The following is a 17,201-nucleotide window of genomic DNA, read 5'->3' as shown; positions in this document are numbered from 1 at the left end:
CGCCAGCGCCCTGGTCCCCGCCAACGCCCTGGTCCCCGCCAGCGTCCTGGTCCCCGCCAACGCCCTGGTCCCCGCCAACGCCCTGGTCCCCGCCAGCGTCCTGGTCCCCGCCAGCGCCCTGGTCCCCGCCAGCACCCTGGTCCCCGCCAGCACCCTGGTCCCCGCCAGCGCCCTGGTCCCCGCCAACGCCCTGGTCCCCGCCAGCTCCGCGGTCCCCGCCAACGCCCTGGTCCCCGCCAGCTCCGCGGTCCCCGCCAACGCCCTGGTCCCCGCCAGCGCCCTGGTCCCCGCCAACGCCCTGGTCCCCGCCAGCTCCGCGGTCCCTGCCAGCGCCCTGGTCCCCGCCAGCCTCCTGGCCCCCACCAGCTCACCGGTCCCCGCCAGCTCCCCGGTCCCCGCCAGCGGCCTGGCCCCCGCCAGCGCCCTGGTCCCCGCCAGCGGCCTGGCCCCCGCCAACGCCCTGGTCCCCGCCAACGCCCTGGTCCCCGCCAGCGTCCTGGCCCCCGCCAGCTCCCCGGTCCCCGCCAGCGGCCTGGCCCCCGCCAGCTCCCCGGTCCCCGCCAGCGGCCTGGCCTCCGCCAGCTCCCCGGTCCCCGCCAGCTCCCCGGTCCCCGCCAACGCCCTGGTCCCCGCCAGCACCCTGGTCCCCGCCAGCACCCTGGTCCCCGCCAACACCCTGGTCCCCACCAACACCCCGGTCCCCGCCAGCGCCCTGGTGCCGGCCAGCACCCTGGTCCCCGCCAGCACCCTGGTCCCCGCCAGCACCCCGGTCCCCGCCAGCGCCCTGGTCCCCGCCAGCACCCTGGTCCCCTCCAGCACCCTGGTCCCAGCCAGCACCCTGGTCCCCACCAACGCCCTGGTCCCCGCCAGCGCCCTGGTCCCCGCCAACGCCCTGGTCCCCGCCAACACCCCGGTCCCTGCCAGCACCCTGGTCCCCGCCAGCACCCCGGTCCCCGCCAGCGCCCTGGTCCCCGCCAGCACCCCGGTCCCCGCCAGCGCCCTGGTCCCCGCCAGCACCCTGGTCCCCGCCAACACCCTGGTCCCCGCCAGCACCCTGGTCCCCGCCAGCACCCTGGTCCCCACCAACGCCCTGGTCCCCGCCAGCACCCTGGTCCCCGCCAGCACCCTGGTCCCAGCCAGCACCCTGGTCCCCACCAACGCCCTGGTCCCCGCCAACGCCCTGGTCCCCGCCAGTGCCCTGGTCCCCGCCAAAGCCCCGGTCCCCGCCAGCACCCTGGTCCCCGCTAACGCCCTGGTCCCCGCCAGTGCCCTGGTCCCTGCCAACGCCCTGGTCCCCGCCAGTGCCCTGGTCCCCGCCAACACCCCGGTCCCCGCCAACACCCTGGTCCCCGCCAACACCCCGGTCCCCGCCAGCACCCTGGTCCCCGCCAGCACCCTGGTCCCCGCCAACGCCCTGGTCCCCGCCAGCGCCCTGGTCCCCGCCAGCACCCTGGTCCCCGCCAGCACCCTGGTCCCCGCCAACGCCCTGGTCCCCGCCAACGCCCTGGTCCCCGCCAACGCCCTGGTCCCCGCCAACGCCCTGGTCCCCGCCAGCACCCTGGTCCCCGCCAGCACCCTGGTCCCCGCCAACACCCTGGTCCCCGCCAGCACCCTGGTCCCCGCCAGCACCCTGGTCCCCACCAACGCCCTGGTCCCCGCCAGCACCCTGGTCCCCGCCAGCACCCTGGTCCCAGCCAGCACCCTGGTCCCCACCAACGCCCTGGTCCCCGCCAACGCCCTGGTCCCCGCCAGTGCCCTGGTCCCCGCCAAAGCCCCGGTCCCCGCCAGCACCCTGGTCCCCGCTAACGCCCTGGTCCCCGCCAGTGCCCTGGTCCCTGCCAACGCCCTGGTCCCCGCCAGTGCCCTGGTCCCCGCCAACACCCCGGTCCCCGCCAACACCCTGGTCCCCGCCAACACCCCGGTCCCCGCCAGCACCCTGGTCCCCGCCAGCACCCTGGTCCCCGCCAACGCCCTGGTCCCCGCCAGCGCCCTGGTCCCCGCCAGCACCCTGGTCCCCGCCAGCACCCTGGTCCCCGCCAACGCCCTGGTCCCCGCCAACGCCCTGGTCCCCGCCAACGCCCTGGTCCCCGCCAACGCCCTGGTCCCCGCCAGCACCCTGGTCCCCGCTAACGCCCTGGTCCCCGCCAGCACCCTGGTCCCCGCCAACGCCCTGGTCCCCGCCAACGCCCTGGTCCCCGCCAACGCCCTGGTCCCCGCCAGCACCCTGGTCCCCGCTAACGCCCTGGTCCCCGCCAACGCCCTGGTCCCCGCCAACGCCCTGGTCCCCGCCAACGCCCTGGTCCCCGCCAACGCCCTGGTCCCCGCCAGCACCCTGGTCCCCGCTAACGCCCTGGTCCCCGCCAGCACCCTGGTCCCCGCCAACGCCCTGGTCCCCGCCAACACCCCGGTCCCCGCCAACGCCCTGGTCCCCGCCAGCACCCTGGTCCCCGCTAATGCCCTGGTCCCCGCCAACACCCCGGTCCCCGCCAACGCCCTGGTCCCCGCCACCGCCCTGATCCCCACCAACGCCCTGGTCCCCGCCAGCACCCTGGTTCCCGCCAGCGCCCTGGTCCCCGCCAACACCCCGGTCCCCGCCAACGCCCTGGTCCCCGCCAGCTCCCTGGTTCCCACCAACGCCCTGGTTCCCACCAACGCCCTGGTTCCCGCCAGCACCCTGGTCCCCGCCAGCACCCTGGTCCCCACCAACGCCCTGGTCCCCACCAACGCCCTGGTTCCCGCCAGCGCCCTGGTTCCCGCCAGCGTCCTGGTCCCCGCCAGCACCCTGGTCCCCACCAACGCCCTGGTCCCCACCAACGCCCTGGTTCCCGCCAGCGCCCTGGTCCCCGCCAGCGCCCTGGTCCCCGCCAGCGCCCTGGTCCCCGCCAGTGCCCTGGTCCCCGCCAACGCCCTGCTCCCCGCCAGTGCCCTGGTCCCCGCCAGCGTCCTGGTCCCCGCCAACGCCCTGGTCCCCGCCAGCGTCCTGGTCCCCGCCAACGCCCTGGTCCCCGCCAGCGCCCTGGTCCCCGCCAACACCCTGGTCCCCGCCAACGCCCTGGTCCCCGCCAGCGCCCTGGTCCCCGTCAGTGCCCTGGTCCCCGCCAACGCCCTGGTCCCCGCCAGCGCCCTGGTCCCCGCCAGCGCCCTGGTCCCCGCCAACGCCCTGGTCCCCGCCAGCGTCCTGGTCCCCGACAACGCCCTGGTCCCCGCCAACGCCCTGGTCCCCGCCAGCGCCCTGGTCCCCGCCAGCACCCTGGTCCCCGCCAGCACCCTGGTGCCCGCCAGCGCCCTGGTCCCCGCCAGCTCCGCGGTCCCCGCCAACGCCCTGGTCCCCGCCAGCTCCGCGGTCCCCGCCAACGCCCTGGTCCCCGCCAGCGCCCTGGTCCCCGCCAACGCCCTGGTCCCCGCCAGCTCCGCGGTCCCTGCCAGCGCCCTGGTCCCCGCCAGCTCCGCGGTCCCCGCCAACACCCCGGTCCCCGCCAACACCCTGGTCCCCGCCAACACCCCGGTCCCCGCCAGCACCCTGGTCCCCGCCAGCACCCTGGTCCCCGCCAACGCCCTGTTCCCCGCCAGCGCCCTGGTCCCCGCCAGCACCCTGGTCCCCGCCAGCACCCTGGTCCCCGCCAACGCCCTGGTCCCCGCCAACGCCCTGGTCCCCGCCAACGCCCTGGTCCCCGCCAACGCCCTGGTCCCCGCCAGCACCCTGGTCCCCGCCAGCACCCTGGTCCCCGCCAACACCCTGGTCCCCGCCAGCACCCTGGTCCCCGCCAGCACCCTGGTCCCCACCAACGCCCTGGTCCCCGCCAGCACCCTGGTCCCCGCCAGCACCCTGGTCCCAGCCAGCACCCTGGTCCCCACCAACGCCCTGGTCCCCGCCAACGCCCTGGTCCCCGCCAGTGCCCTGGTCCCCGCCAAAGCCCCGGTCCCCGCCAGCACCCTGGTCCCCGCTAACGCCCTGGTCCCCGCCAGTGCCCTGGTCCCTGCCAACGCCCTGGTCCCCGCCAGTGCCCTGGTCCCCGCCAACACCCCGGTCCCCGCCAACACCCTGGTCCCCGCCAACACCCCGGTCCCCGCCAGCACCCTGGTCCCCGCCAGCACCCTGGTCCCCGCCAACGCCCTGGTCCCCGCCAGCGCCCTGGTCCCCGCCAGCACCCTGGTCCCCGCCAGCACCCTGGTCCCCGCCAACGCCCTGGTCCCCGCCAACGCCCTGGTCCCCGCCAACGCCCTGGTCCCCGCCAACGCCCTGGTCCCCGCCAGCACCCTGGTCCCCGCTAACGCCCTGGTCCCCGCCAGCACCCTGGTCCCCGCCAACGCCCTGGTCCCCGCCAACGCCCTGGTCCCCGCCAACGCCCTGGTCCCCGCCAGCACCCTGGTCCCCGCTAACGCCCTGGTCCCCGCCAACGCCCTGGTCCCCGCCAACGCCCTGGTCCCCGCCAACGCCCTGGTCCCCGCCAACGCCCTGGTCCCCGCCAGCACCCTGGTCCCCGCTAACGCCCTGGTCCCCGCCAGCACCCTGGTCCCCGCCAACGCCCTGGTCCCCGCCAACACCCCGGTCCCCGCCAACGCCCTGGTCCCCGCCAGCACCCTGGTCCCCGCTAATGCCCTGGTCCCCGCCAACACCCCGGTCCCCGCCAACGCCCTGGTCCCCGCCACCGCCCTGATCCCCACCAACGCCCTGGTCCCCGCCAGCACCCTGGTTCCCGCCAGCGCCCTGGTCCCCGCCAACACCCCGGTCCCCGCCAACGCCCTGGTCCCCGCCAGCTCCCTGGTTCCCACCAACGCCCTGGTTCCCACCAACGCCCTGGTTCCCGCCAGCACCCTGGTCCCCGCCAGCACCCTGGTCCCCACCAACGCCCTGGTCCCCACCAACGCCCTGGTTCCCGCCAGCGCCCTGGTTCCCGCCAGCGTCCTGGTCCCCGCCAGCACCCTGGTCCCCACCAACGCCCTGGTCCCCACCAACGCCCTGGTTCCCGCCAGCGCCCTGGTCCCCGCCAGCGCCCTGGTCCCCGCCAGCGCCCTGGTCCCCGCCAGTGCCCTGGTCCCCGCCAACGCCCTGCTCCCCGCCAGTGCCCTGGTCCCCGCCAGCGTCCTGGTCCCCGCCAACGCCCTGGTCCCCGCCAGCGTCCTGGTCCCCGCCAACGCCCTGGTCCCCGCCAGCGCCCTGGTCCCCGCCAACACCCTGGTCCCCGCCAACGCCCTGGTCCCCGCCAGCGCCCTGGTCCCCGTCAGTGCCCTGGTCCCCGCCAACGCCCTGGTCCCCGCCAGCGCCCTGGTCCCCGCCAGCGCCCTGGTCCCCGCCAACGCCCTGGTCCCCGCCAGCGTCCTGGTCCCCGACAACGCCCTGGTCCCCGCCAACGCCCTGGTCCCCGCCAGCGCCCTGGTCCCCGCCAGCACCCTGGTCCCCGCCAGCACCCTGGTGCCCGCCAGCGCCCTGGTCCCCGCCAGCTCCGCGGTCCCCGCCAACGCCCTGGTCCCCGCCAGCTCCGCGGTCCCCGCCAACGCCCTGGTCCCCGCCAGCGCCCTGGTCCCCGCCAACGCCCTGGTCCCCGCCAGCTCCGCGGTCCCTGCCAGCGCCCTGGTCCCCGCCAGCTCCGCGGTCCCCGCCAACGCCCTGGTCCCCGCCAACACCCTGGTCCCGGCCAATGCCCTGGTCCCCGCCAGCGCCCTGGTCCCCGCCAGCTCCCCGGTCCCCGCCAGCACCCTGGTCCCCGCCAGCGCCCTGGTCCCCGCCAACACCCTGGTCCCCGCCAGCTCCCCGGTCCCCGCCATCGCCCCGGCCGCCGCCAGCGCCCTGGTCCCCGCCAGCACCCTGGTCCCCGCCAGCGCCCTGGTCCCCGCCAACACCCTGGTCCCCGCCATCGCCCTGGTCCCCGCCAACGCCCTAGTCCCCGCCAGCGCCCTGGTCCCCGCCAGCACCCTGGTCCCTGCCAGCGCCCTGGTCCCTGCCAGCGCCCTGGTCCCCGCCAGCACCCTGGTCCCTGCCAGCGCCCTGGTCCCCGCCAGCGCCCTGGTCCCCGCCAGCGCCCTGGTCCCCGCCATCGCCCTGGTCCCCGCCAGCGCCCTGGTCCCCGCCAGCGCCCTGGTCCCCGCCAGCACCCCGGTCCCCGCCATCGCCCTGGTCCCCGCCAGCGCCCTGGTCCCCGCCAGCACCCTGGTCCCCGCCAGCGCCCTGGTCCCCGCCAGCGCCCTGGTCCCCGCCAGCGCCCTGGTCCCCGCCAGCACCCTGGTCCCCGCCAGCGCCCTGGTCCCCGCCAGCTCCGCGGTCCCCGCCAACACCCTGGTCCCCGCCAGCTCCGCGGTCCCCGCCAACACCCTGGTCCCCGCCAGCGCCCTGGTCCCCGCCAACGACCTGGTCCCCGCCAGCGCCCTGGTCCCCGCCAACGCCCTGGTCCCCGCCAGCTCCGCGGTCCCTGCCAGCGCCCTGGTCCCCGCCAGCTCCCCGGTCCCCGCCAGCACCCCGGTCCCCGCCAGCTCCGCGGTCCCTGCCAGCGCCCTGGTCCCCGCCAGCTCCGCGGTCACTGCCAACGCCCTGGTCCCTGCCAACGCCCTGGTCCCCGCCAGCGCCCTGGTCCCTGCCAACGCCCTGGTCCCCGCCAACGCCCTGGTCCCGGCCAACGCCCTGGTCCCCGCCAGCGCCCTGGTCCCCGCCAGCCTCCTGGCCCCCACCAGCTCCCCGGTCCCCGCCAGGTCCCCGGTCCCCGCCAGCGGCCTGGCCCCCGCCAGCGCCCTGGTCCCCGCCAGCGGCCTGGCCCCCGCCAACGCCCTGGTCCCCGCCAACGCCCTGGTCCCCGCCAGCGTCCTGGCCCCCGCCAGCTCCCCGGTCCCCGCCAGCGGCCTGGCCCCCGCCAGCGCCCTGGTCCCCGCCAGCGGCCTGGCCCCCGCCAACGCCCTGGTCCCAGCCAACGCCCTGGTCCCCGCCAGCGTCCTGGCCCCCGCCAGCTCCCCGGTCCCCGCCAGCGTCCTGGCCCCCGCCAGCTCCCCGGTCCCCGCCAGCGTCCTGGTCCCTGCCAACGCCCTGGTCCCCGCCAAGACCCTGGTCCCCGCCAGTGCCCTGGTCCCCGCTAACGCCCTGGTCCCCGCCAGCACCCTGGTCCCCGCCAGCGCCCTGGTCCCCGCCAACGCCCTGGTCCCCGCCAACGCCCTGGTCCCCGCCAACGCCCTGGTCCCCGCCAACGCCCTGGTCCCCGCCAGCACCCTGGTCCCCGCTAACGCCCTGGTCCCCGCCAGCACCCTGGTCCCCGCTAACGCCCTGGTCCCCGCCAACGCCCTGGTCCCCGCCAACGCCCTGGTCCCCGCCAGCACCCTGGTCCCCGCTAACGCCCTGGTCCCCGCCAGCACCCTGGTCCCCGCTAACGCCCTGGTCCCCGCCAACACCCCGGTCCCCGCCAACGCCCTGGTCCCCGCCAGCACCCTGGTCCCCGCTAACGCCCTGGTCCCCGCCAGTGCCCTGGTCCCTGCCAACGCCCTGGTCCCCGCCAACACCCTGGTCCCCGCCAGTGCCCTGGTCCCCGCTAACACCCCGGTCCCCGCCAGCGCCCTGGTCCCCGCCAGCGCCCTGGTCCCCGCCAACGCCCTGGTCCCCGCCAGTGCCCTGGTCCCCGCCAAAGCCCCTGTCCCCGCCAACGCCCCGGTCCCCGCCAACACCCCGGTCCCCGCCAACACCCTGGTCCCCGCCAACACCCCGGTCCCCGCCAGCACCCTGGTCCCCGCCAGCACCCTGGTCCCCACCAACGCCCTGGTCCCCGCCAGCGCCCTGGTCCCCGCCAGCACCCTGGTCCCCGCCAGCACCCTGGTCCCCGCCAACGCCCTGGTCCCCGCCAACGCCCTGGTCCCCGCCAACGCCCTGGTCCCCGCCAACGCCCTGGTCCCCGCCAACGCCCTGGTCCCCGCCAACGCCCTGGTCCCCGCCAGCACCCTGGTCCCCGCTAACGCCCTGGTCCCCGCCAGCACCATGGTCCCCGCTAACGCCCTGGTCCCCGCCAACGCCCTGGTCCCCGCCAACGCCCTGGTCCCCGCCAGCACCCTGGTCCCCGCTAACGCCCTGGTCCCCGCCAGCACCCTGGTCCCCGCTAACGCCCTGGTCCCCGCCAACACCCCGGTCCCCGCCAACGCCCTGGTCCCCGCCAGCACCCTGGTCCCCGCTAATGCCCTGGTCCCCGCCAACACCCCGGTCCCCGCCAACGCCCTGGTCCCCGCCAGCACCCTGGTCCCCGCTAATGCCCTGGTCCCCGCCAACGCCCTGGTCCCCGCTAACGCCCTGGTCCCTGCCAACGCCCTGGTCCCCGCCAACGCCCTGGTCCCCGCTAACGCCCTGGTCCCCGCCAACACCCTGGTCCCCGCCAACACCCTGGTCCCCGCCAACGCCCTGGTCCCCGCCAACGCCCTGGTCCCCGCCAACACCCTGGTCCCCGCCAACGCCCTGGTCCCCGCCAACGCCCTGGTACCCGCCAACACCCTGGTCCCCGCCAGCGCCCTGGTCCCCGCCAGCTCCCCGGTCCCCGCCACCGCCCTGGTCCCCGCCAACGCCCTGGTACCCGCCAACGCCCTGGTCCCCGCCAACGCCCTGGTACCCGCCAACGCCCTGGTCCCCGCCACCGCCCTGGTCCCCGCCAGCTCCCCGGTCCCCGCCACCGCCCTGGTCCCCGCCAACACCCGGTCCCCGCCAACGCCCTTTTCCCCGCCAACACCCGGTCCCCGCCAACGCCCTGGTCCCCGCCAGCGCCCTGGTCCCCGCCAGCGCCCTGGTCCCCGCCAGCGCCCTGGTCCCCGCCAGCACCCAGGTCCCCGCCAACACCCGGTCCCCGCCAACGCCCTTTTCCCCGCCAACACCCGGTCCCCGCCAACACCCTGGTCCCCGCCAGCGCCCTGGTCCCCGCCAGCGCCCTGGTCCCCGCCAACGCCCTGGTCCCCGCCAGCGCCCTGGTCCCCGCCAACGCCCTGGTCCCCGCCAGCGCCCTGGTCCCCGCCAGCACCCTGGTCCCCGCCAGCGCCCTGGTCCCCGCCAACACCCTGGTCCCCGCCAGCGCCCTGGTCCCCGCTAGCGCCCTGGTCCCCGCCAGCGCCCTGGTCCCCGCCAGCACACTGGTCCCCGCCAGCACCCTGGTCCCCGCCAGCGCCCTGGTCCCCGCCAGCGCCCTGGTCCCCGCCAACGCCCTGGTCCCCGCCAGCGCCCTGTTCCCGGCCAACGCCCTGGTCCCCGCCAGCGCCCTGGTCCCCGCCAGCGCCCCGGTCCCCGCCAGCGCCCTGGTCCCCGCCAACGCCCTGGTCCCTGCCAGCGCCCTGGTCCCGGCCAGCGCCCTGGTCCCGGCCAACGCCCTGGTCCCTGCCAACGCCCTGGTCCCCGCCAGCGCCCTGGTCCCCGCCAGCGCCCTGGTCCCCGCCAGCGCCCTGGTCCCCGCCAGCGCCCTAGTTCCCGCCAATACCCCGGTACCCGCCAACGCCCTGGTCCCCGCCAACGCCCTGGTCCCCGCCAACGCCCTGGTCCCCGCCAGCGCCCTGGTCCCCGCCACCGCCCTGGTCCCCGCCAGCGCCCTGGTCCCCGCCACCGCCCTGGTCCCCGCCAACACCCTGGTCCCCACCAGCGCCCTGGTCCCCGCCAACGCCCTGGTCCCCGCCAACGCCCTGGTCCCCGCCAGCGCCCTGGTCCCCGCCAACGCCCTGGTCCCCGCCAACGCCCTGGTCCCCGCCAGCGCCCTGGTCCCCGCCAACGCCCTGGTCCCCGCCAACGCCCTGGTCCCCGCCAGCGCCCTGGTCCCCGCCAACACCCCGGTCCCCGCCAGCGCCCTGGTCCCCGCAAACACCCCGGTCCCCGCCAGCGCCCTGGTCCCCGCCAACACCCCGGTCCCCGCCAGCGCCCTGGTCCCCGCCAACGCCCTGGTCCCCGCCAACGCCCTGGTCCCCGCCAGCGCCCTGGTCCCCGCCAACACCCCGGTCCCCACCAGCGCCCTGGTCCCCGCCAACGCCCTGGTCCCCGCCAACACCCCAGTCCCCGCCAGCGCCCTGGTCCCCGCCAGCACCCTGGTCCCTGCCAACACCCCGGTCCCCGCCAGCGCCCTGGTCCCCGCCAACACCCCGGTCCCCGCCAGCGCCCTGGTCCCCGCCAGCGCCCTGGTCCCCGCCAACACCCTGGTCCCCGCCAACACCCCGGTCCCCGCCAGCGCCCTGGTCCCCGCCAGCGTCCTGGTCCCTGCCAGCGCCCTGGTCCCCGCCAGCGCCCTGGTCCCCGCCAACACCCGGTCCCCGCCAATACCCCGGTCCCCGCCAACGCCCTGGTCCCCGCCAACGCCCTGGTTCCCGCCAGCGCCCTGGTCCCCGCCAGCACCCTGGTCCCCGCCAACGCCCTGGTCCCCGCCAACGCCCTGGTCCCCGCCAGCGCCCTGGTCCCCGCCAGCGCCCTGGTCCCCGCCAGCGCCCTGGTCCCCGCCAGCGCCCTGGTCCCCGCCAGCGCCCTGGTCCCCGCCAGCACCCTGGTCCCCGCCAGCGCCCTGGTCCCCGCCAATACCCCGGTCCCCGCCAACACCCCGGTCCCCGCCAACGCCCTGGTCCCCGCCAACGCCCTGGTCCCCGCCAGCACCCTGGTCCCCGCCAACGCCCTGGTCTCCGCCAACGCCCTGGTCCCTGCCAATGCCCTGGTCCCCGCCAGCGCCCTGGTCCCGGCCAACGCCCTGGTCCCCGCCAATGCCCTGGTCCCCTCCAACGCCCTGGTCCCCGCCAACGCCCTAGTCCCCGGCAACGCCCTAGTCCCCTCCAACGCCCTGGCCCCCGCTAACGCCCTGGCCCCCGCCAATGCCCCGGTCCCCGCCAACGCCCTGGTCCCCGCCAACGCCCTGGTCCCCGCCAGCACCCTGGTCCCCGCCAGCACCCTGGTCCCCGCCAACGCCCTGGTCTCCGCCAACGCCCTGGTCCCTGCCAACGCCCTGGTCCCCGCCAGCGCCCTGGTCCCGGCCAACGCCCTGGTCCCCGCCAGCACCCTGGTCCCCGCCAATGCCCTGGTCCCCTCCAATGCCCTGGTCCCCGCCAACGCCCTAGTCCCCGGCAACGCCCTAGTCCCCGCCAGCGCCCTGGCCCCCGCTAACGCCCTGGTCCCTGCCAGCGCCCCGGTCCCCGCCAACGCCCTGGTCCCCGCCAACGCCCTGGCCCCGCCAGCGCCCTGGCCCCCGCTAACGCCCTGGCCCCCGCCAACACCCCGGTCGCCGCCAGCACCCTGGCCCCGCCAGCACCCTGGTCCCCGCTAACGCCCTGGTCCCCGCCAGCGCCCCGGTCCCCGCCAACGCCCTGGTCCCCGCCAACGCCCTGGCCCCGCCAGCTCCCTGGTCCCCGCCAGCACCCCGGCTCCCGCCAGTCTTGCCACATCGCATCATAATTGCCTTTCCCCCAGATATAACTCTTGTCCTGCGGTATATACCTATCCCTCTCCATCACTAAAGTAATCATAATCGAACTGTGGTCACTATCACCAAAGTGCTCACCTACCTCCAAATCTAACACCTGTCCTGGTTCATTACCCAGTACCAAATCCAATACGGCCTCACCTCTCATTGGCCTATCTACACACTGTGTCTGGAAACCCTCCTGCACACATTGGACAAAAACGGACCCATCTAAAGTATTCGAACTATAGCGTTTCCAGTCAATATTTGGAAAGTTAAAGTCCCCCATAACAACTACCCTGTTGTTTTCGCTCCTATCCTGAATCATCTTTGCAATCCTTTCCTCTACATCTCTGGAACTTTTCGCAGGCCTCTTGAAAACCCCTAACAGGGTGACCTCTCCTTTCCTGTTTATAACCTCAGCCCATACTACCTCAATAGACGAGTCCTCATCAGACGCCCTTTCTGCCACCGTTATACTGTCCTTGACTAACAATGCCACCCCTTCCCCTCTTTTACCACCTTTCCTGAGCTTACTGAAATATCTAAACCCTGGCACCTGCAACAACCATTCCTGTCCCTGCTCTATCCATGTCTCCGAAATGGCCACAACATCGAAGTCCCAGGTACCAACCCATGCCGCAAGTTCACCCACCTTATTCCGGATGCTCCTGGCATTGAAGAAGACACACTTTAAACCACCTTCCTGCCTGCCTGTACACTCCTGCAACTTTGAAACCTTACTCATGACCTCACTACTCTCAACCTCCTGTATACTGGAGCTACAATTCAGGTTCCCAAGCCCCTGCTGAACTAGTTTAAACCCTCCCGAAGAGCATTAGCAAATTTCCCCCCCAGGATATTGGTATCCCTCTGGTCCAGGTGTAGACCATCCCGTTTGTAGAGGTCCCACCGACCCCAGAATGAGCCCCAATTATCCAGAAATCTGAAACCCTCCCTCCTGCACCATCCCTGTAGCCACGTGTTCAACTCCTCTCTCTCCCTATTCCTCATCTCGCTATCACGTGGCACGGGTAACAACCCAGAGATAATAACTCTGTTTGTACTAGATCTAAGTTTCCACCCTAGCTCCCTGAATTCCTGCCTTACATCCCTATCCCTTTTCCTACCTATGTCGTTGGTACCTATGTGGACCACGACTTGGGGCTGCTCCCCCTCAAGGATCCCGAAAACACGATCCAAGACATCACGCACCCTGACACCTGGGAGGCAACACACCAACCGCGGGTCTCTCTCGTTCCCACAGAATCTCCTATCTATCCCCCTAACTATGGAGTCTCCAATGACTAATGCTCTACTCCTCTCCCCACTTCCCTTCTGAGCAACAGGATCAGACTCCGTGCTAGAGACCTGTACCCCATGGCTTACCCCTGGGGGGACGACTTACCAGGGGTAAGCCGTGGGGTACGGGCCTCTGGCACGGAGTCTGACCCTGTTGCTCAGAAGGGAAGGGGGGAGAGGAGCAGAGCATTAGTAATTGGGGACTCTATAGTCAGGGGCACAGATAGGAGATTTTGTGGGAGCGTGAGAGACTCACGTTTGGTATGTTGCCTCCCAGGTGCAAGGGTACGTGATGTCTCGGATCGTGTTTTCCGGGTCCTTAAGGGGGAGGGGGAGCACCCCAAGTCGTGGTCCACATTGGCACTAACGACATAGGTAGGAAAGGGGACAAGGATGTCAGGCAGGCTTTCAGGGAGCTAGGATGGAAGCTCAGAACGAGAACAGAGTAGTGAGGTCATGTTGTTCCGGGGTTTAGGTGTTTTAGTAAGCTCAGAGAAGGAGGCAAAAGAGGGGGAGGTGTGGCGCTGCTAGTCAAGAGCAGTATTACGGTGGCGGAGAGGATGCTAGATGGGGACTCATCTTCCGAGGTAGTATGGGCTGAGGTTAGAAACAGGAAAGAAGAGGTCACCCTGTTGGGAGTTTTCTATAGGCCTCCAAATAGTTCTAGGGATGTAGAGGAAAGGATGGCGAGGATGATCCTGGATAAGAGCGAAAGTAACAGGGTAGTTATTATGGGAGACTTTAACTTTCCAAATATTGACTGGAAAAGATATAGTTCGAGTACATTAGATGGGTCGTTTTTTGTACAGTGTGTGCAGGAGCGTTTCCTGACACAGTTTGTTGACAGGCCAACAAGAGGCGAGGCCATATTGGATTTGGTTTTGGGTAATGAACCAGGCCAGGTGTTGGATTTGGAGGTAGGTGAGCACTTCGGTGACGTTTACGTTAAGGATGGAAAGGGATAAGTATACACTGCAGGGCAAGAGTTATAGCTGGGGGAAGGGAAATTATGATGCCATTAGACGTGACTTGGGGGGGATAAGGTGGAGAAGTAGGCTGCAAGTGTTGGACACACTGGATAAGTGGAGCTTGTTCAAGGATCAGCTACTGCGTGTTCTTGATAAGTATGTACCGGTCAGGCAGGGAGGAAGGTGCCGAGCGAGGGAACCGTGGTTTACCAAAGAAGTGGAATTTCTTGTTAAGAGGAAGAAGGAGGCCTATGTGAAGATGAGGTGTGAAGTTTCAGTTGGGGCGATGGATAGTTACAAGGTAGCGAGGGAGGATCTAAAGAGAGAGCTAAGACGAGCAAGGAGGCGACATGAGAAGTATTTGGCAGGAAGGATCAAGGAAAACCCAAAAGCTTTCTATAGGTATGTCAGGAATAAGCGAATGACGAGGGAAAGAGTAGGACCAGTCAAGGACAGGGATGGGAAGTTGTGTGTAGAGTCTGAAGAGATAGGCGAGATACTAAATGAATATTTTTCGTCAGTATTCACTCAGGAAAAAGATAATGTTGTGGAGGAGAATGCTGAGCCCCAGGCTAATAGAATAGATGGCATTGAGGTACGTAGGGAAGAGGTGTTGGCAATTCTGGACAGGCTGAAAATAGATAAGTCCCCGGGACCTGATGGGATTTATCCTAGGATTCTCTGGGAGAACAACAAAGAACAAAGAACAAAGAAATGTACAGCACAGGAACAGGCCCTTCGGCCCTCCAAGCCCGTGCCCGACTAAACTACAATCTTCTACACTTCCTGGGTCCGTATCCTTCTATTCCCATCCTATTCATATATTTGTCAAGATGCCCCTTAAATGTCCCTATCGTCCCTGCTTCCACTACCTCCTCCGGTAGCGAGTTCCAGGTACCCACTACCCTCTGCGTAAAAAACTTGCCTCGTACATCTACTCTAAACCTTGCCCCTCTCACCTTAAACCTATGCCCCCTAGTAATTGACCCCTCTACCCTGGGGAAAAGCCTCTGACTATCCACTCTGTCTATGCCCCTCATAATTTTGTATACCTCTATCAGGTCGCCCCTCAACCTCCTTCGTTCCAGTGAGAACAAACCGAGTTTATTCAACCGCTCCTCATAGCTTATGCCCTCCATACCAGGCAACATTCTGGTAAATCTCTTCTGCACCCTCTCTAAAGCCTCCACATCCTTCTGGTAGTGTGGCGACCAGAATTGAACACTATACTCCAAGTGTGGCCTAACTAAGGTTCTATACAGCTGCAACATGACTTGCCAATTCTTATACTCAATGCCCCGGCCAATGAAGGCCAGCATGCCGTATGCCTTCTTGACTACCTTCTCCACCTGTGTTGCCCCTTTCAATGACCTGTGGACCTGTACTCCTAGATCTCTTTGACTTTCAATACTCTTGAGGGTTCTACCATTCACTGTATATTCCCTACCTGCATTAGACCTTCCAAAATGCATTACCTCACATTTGTCCGGATTAAACTCCATCTGCCATCTCTCCGCCCAAGTCTCCAGACAATCTAAATCCTGCTGTATCCTCAGACAGTCCTCATCGCTATCCGCAATTCCACCAACCTTTGTGTCGTCTGCAAACTTACTAATCAGACCAGTTACATTTTCCTCCAAATCATTTATATATACTACAAAGAGCAAAGGTCCCAGCACTGATCCCTGTGGAACACCACTGGTCACAGCTCTCCAATTAGAAAAGCATCCCTCCATTGCTACCCTCTGCCTTCTATGGCCTAGCCAGTTCTGTATCCACCTTGCCAGTTCACCCCTGATCCCGTGTGACTTCACCTTTTGTACTAGTCTACCATGAGGGACCTTGTCAAAGGCCTTACTGAAGTCCATATAGACAACATCTACTGCCCTACCTGCATCAATCATCTTAGTGACCTCCTCGAAAAACTCTATCAAGTTAGTGAGACACGACCTCCCCTTCACAAAACCGTGCTGCCTCTCACTAATACGTCCATTTGCTTTCAAATGGGAGTAGATCCTGTCTCTAAGAATTCTCTCCAGTAATTTCCCTACCACTGACGTAAGGCTCACCGGCCTGTAGTTCCCGGGATTATCCTTGCTACCCTTCTTAAACAGAGGAACAACATTGGCTATTCTCCAGTCCTCCGGGACATCCCCTGAAGACAGCGAGGATCCAAAGATTTCTGTCAAGGCCTCAGCAATTTCCTCTCCAGCCTCCTTCAGTATTCTGGGGTAGATCCCATCAGGCCCTGGGGACTTATCTACCTTAATATTTTTTAAGACACCCAACACCTCGTCTTTTTGGATCACAATGTGACCCAGGCTATCTACACCCCCTTCTCCAGACTCAACATCTACCAATTCCTTCTCTTTGGTGAATACTGATGCAAAATATTCATTTAGTACCTCGGCCATTTCCTCTGGCTCGACACATAGATTCCCTTGCCTATCCTTCAGTGGGCCAACCTTTTCCCTGGCTACCCTCTTGCTTTTTATGTACGTGTAAAAAGCCTTGGGATTTTCCTTAACCCTATTTGCTAATGACTTTTCGTGACCCCTTCTAGCCCTCCTGACTCATTGCTTAAGTTCCTTCCTACTTTCCTTATATGCCACACAGGCTTCGTCTGTTCCCAGCCTTTTAGCCCTGACAAATGCCTCCTTTTTCTTTTTGACGAGGCCTATAATATCACTCGTCATCCAAGGTTCCTGAAAATTGCCGTATTTATCTTTCTTCCTCACAGGAACATGCCGGTCCTGTATTCCTTTCAACTGACACTTGAAAGCCTCCCACATGTCAGATGTTGATTTGCCCTCAAACATCCGCCCCCAATCTATGTTCTTCAGTTCCCGCCTAATATTGTTATAATTAGCCTTCCCCCAATTTAGCACATTCATCCTCGGACCACTCTTATCCTTGTCCACCAGTACTTTAAAACTTACTGAATTGTGGTCACTGTTACCGAAATGCTCCCCTACTGAAACATCTACCACCTGGCCGGGCTCATTCCCCAATACCAGGTCCAGTACCGCCCCTTCCCTAGTTGGACTGTTTACATATTGTTTTAAGAAGCCCTCCTGGATGCTCCTTACAAACTCCGCCCCGTCTAAGCCCCTGGCACTAAGTGAGTCCCAGTCAATATTGGGGAAGTTGAAGTCTCCCATCACCACAACCCTGTTGTTTTTACTCTTTTCCAAAATCTGTCTACCTATCTGCTCCTCTATCTCCCGCTGGCTGTTGGGAGGCCTGTAGTATACCCCCAACATTGTGACTGCACCCTTCTTATTCCTGATCTCTACCCATATAGCCTCACTGCCCTCTGAGGTGTCCTCTCGCAGTATAGCTGTGATATTCTCCCGAACAAGTAGCGCAACTCCACCTCCCCTTTTACATCCCCCTCTATCCCGCCTGAAACATCTAAATCCTGGAACGTTTACCTGCCAATCCTGCCCTTCCCTCAACCAGGTCTCTGTAATGGCAACAACATCATAGTTCCAAGTAGTAATCCAAGCTCTAAGTTCATCTGCCTTACCCGTAATGCTCCTTGCATTAAAACATATGCACTTCA

The 17,201-nt window shown here is 67.8% G+C and overlaps 1 protein-coding gene across 2 annotated transcripts in view; it reads left to right on the top strand.

Moving 5' to 3' along the window:
- The window catches only part of LOC140407745 (E3 ubiquitin-protein ligase MARCHF4-like), a 409,595-nt gene that overhangs the window by 138,979 nt on the left and 253,415 nt on the right, over positions 1-17,201 (top strand). The gene's annotated exons all lie outside the window — the stretch shown is intronic.

This window comes from Scyliorhinus torazame, chromosome 2 (assembly GCF_047496885.1).
Source record: "Scyliorhinus torazame isolate Kashiwa2021f chromosome 2, sScyTor2.1, whole genome shotgun sequence".
In the NCBI taxonomy this organism is placed as follows: Eukaryota; Metazoa; Chordata; class Chondrichthyes; order Carcharhiniformes; family Scyliorhinidae; genus Scyliorhinus; species Scyliorhinus torazame.
Note: the sequence above shows the minus strand (reverse complement) of the source record. Positions and strands in the feature narration are given on the sequence as shown.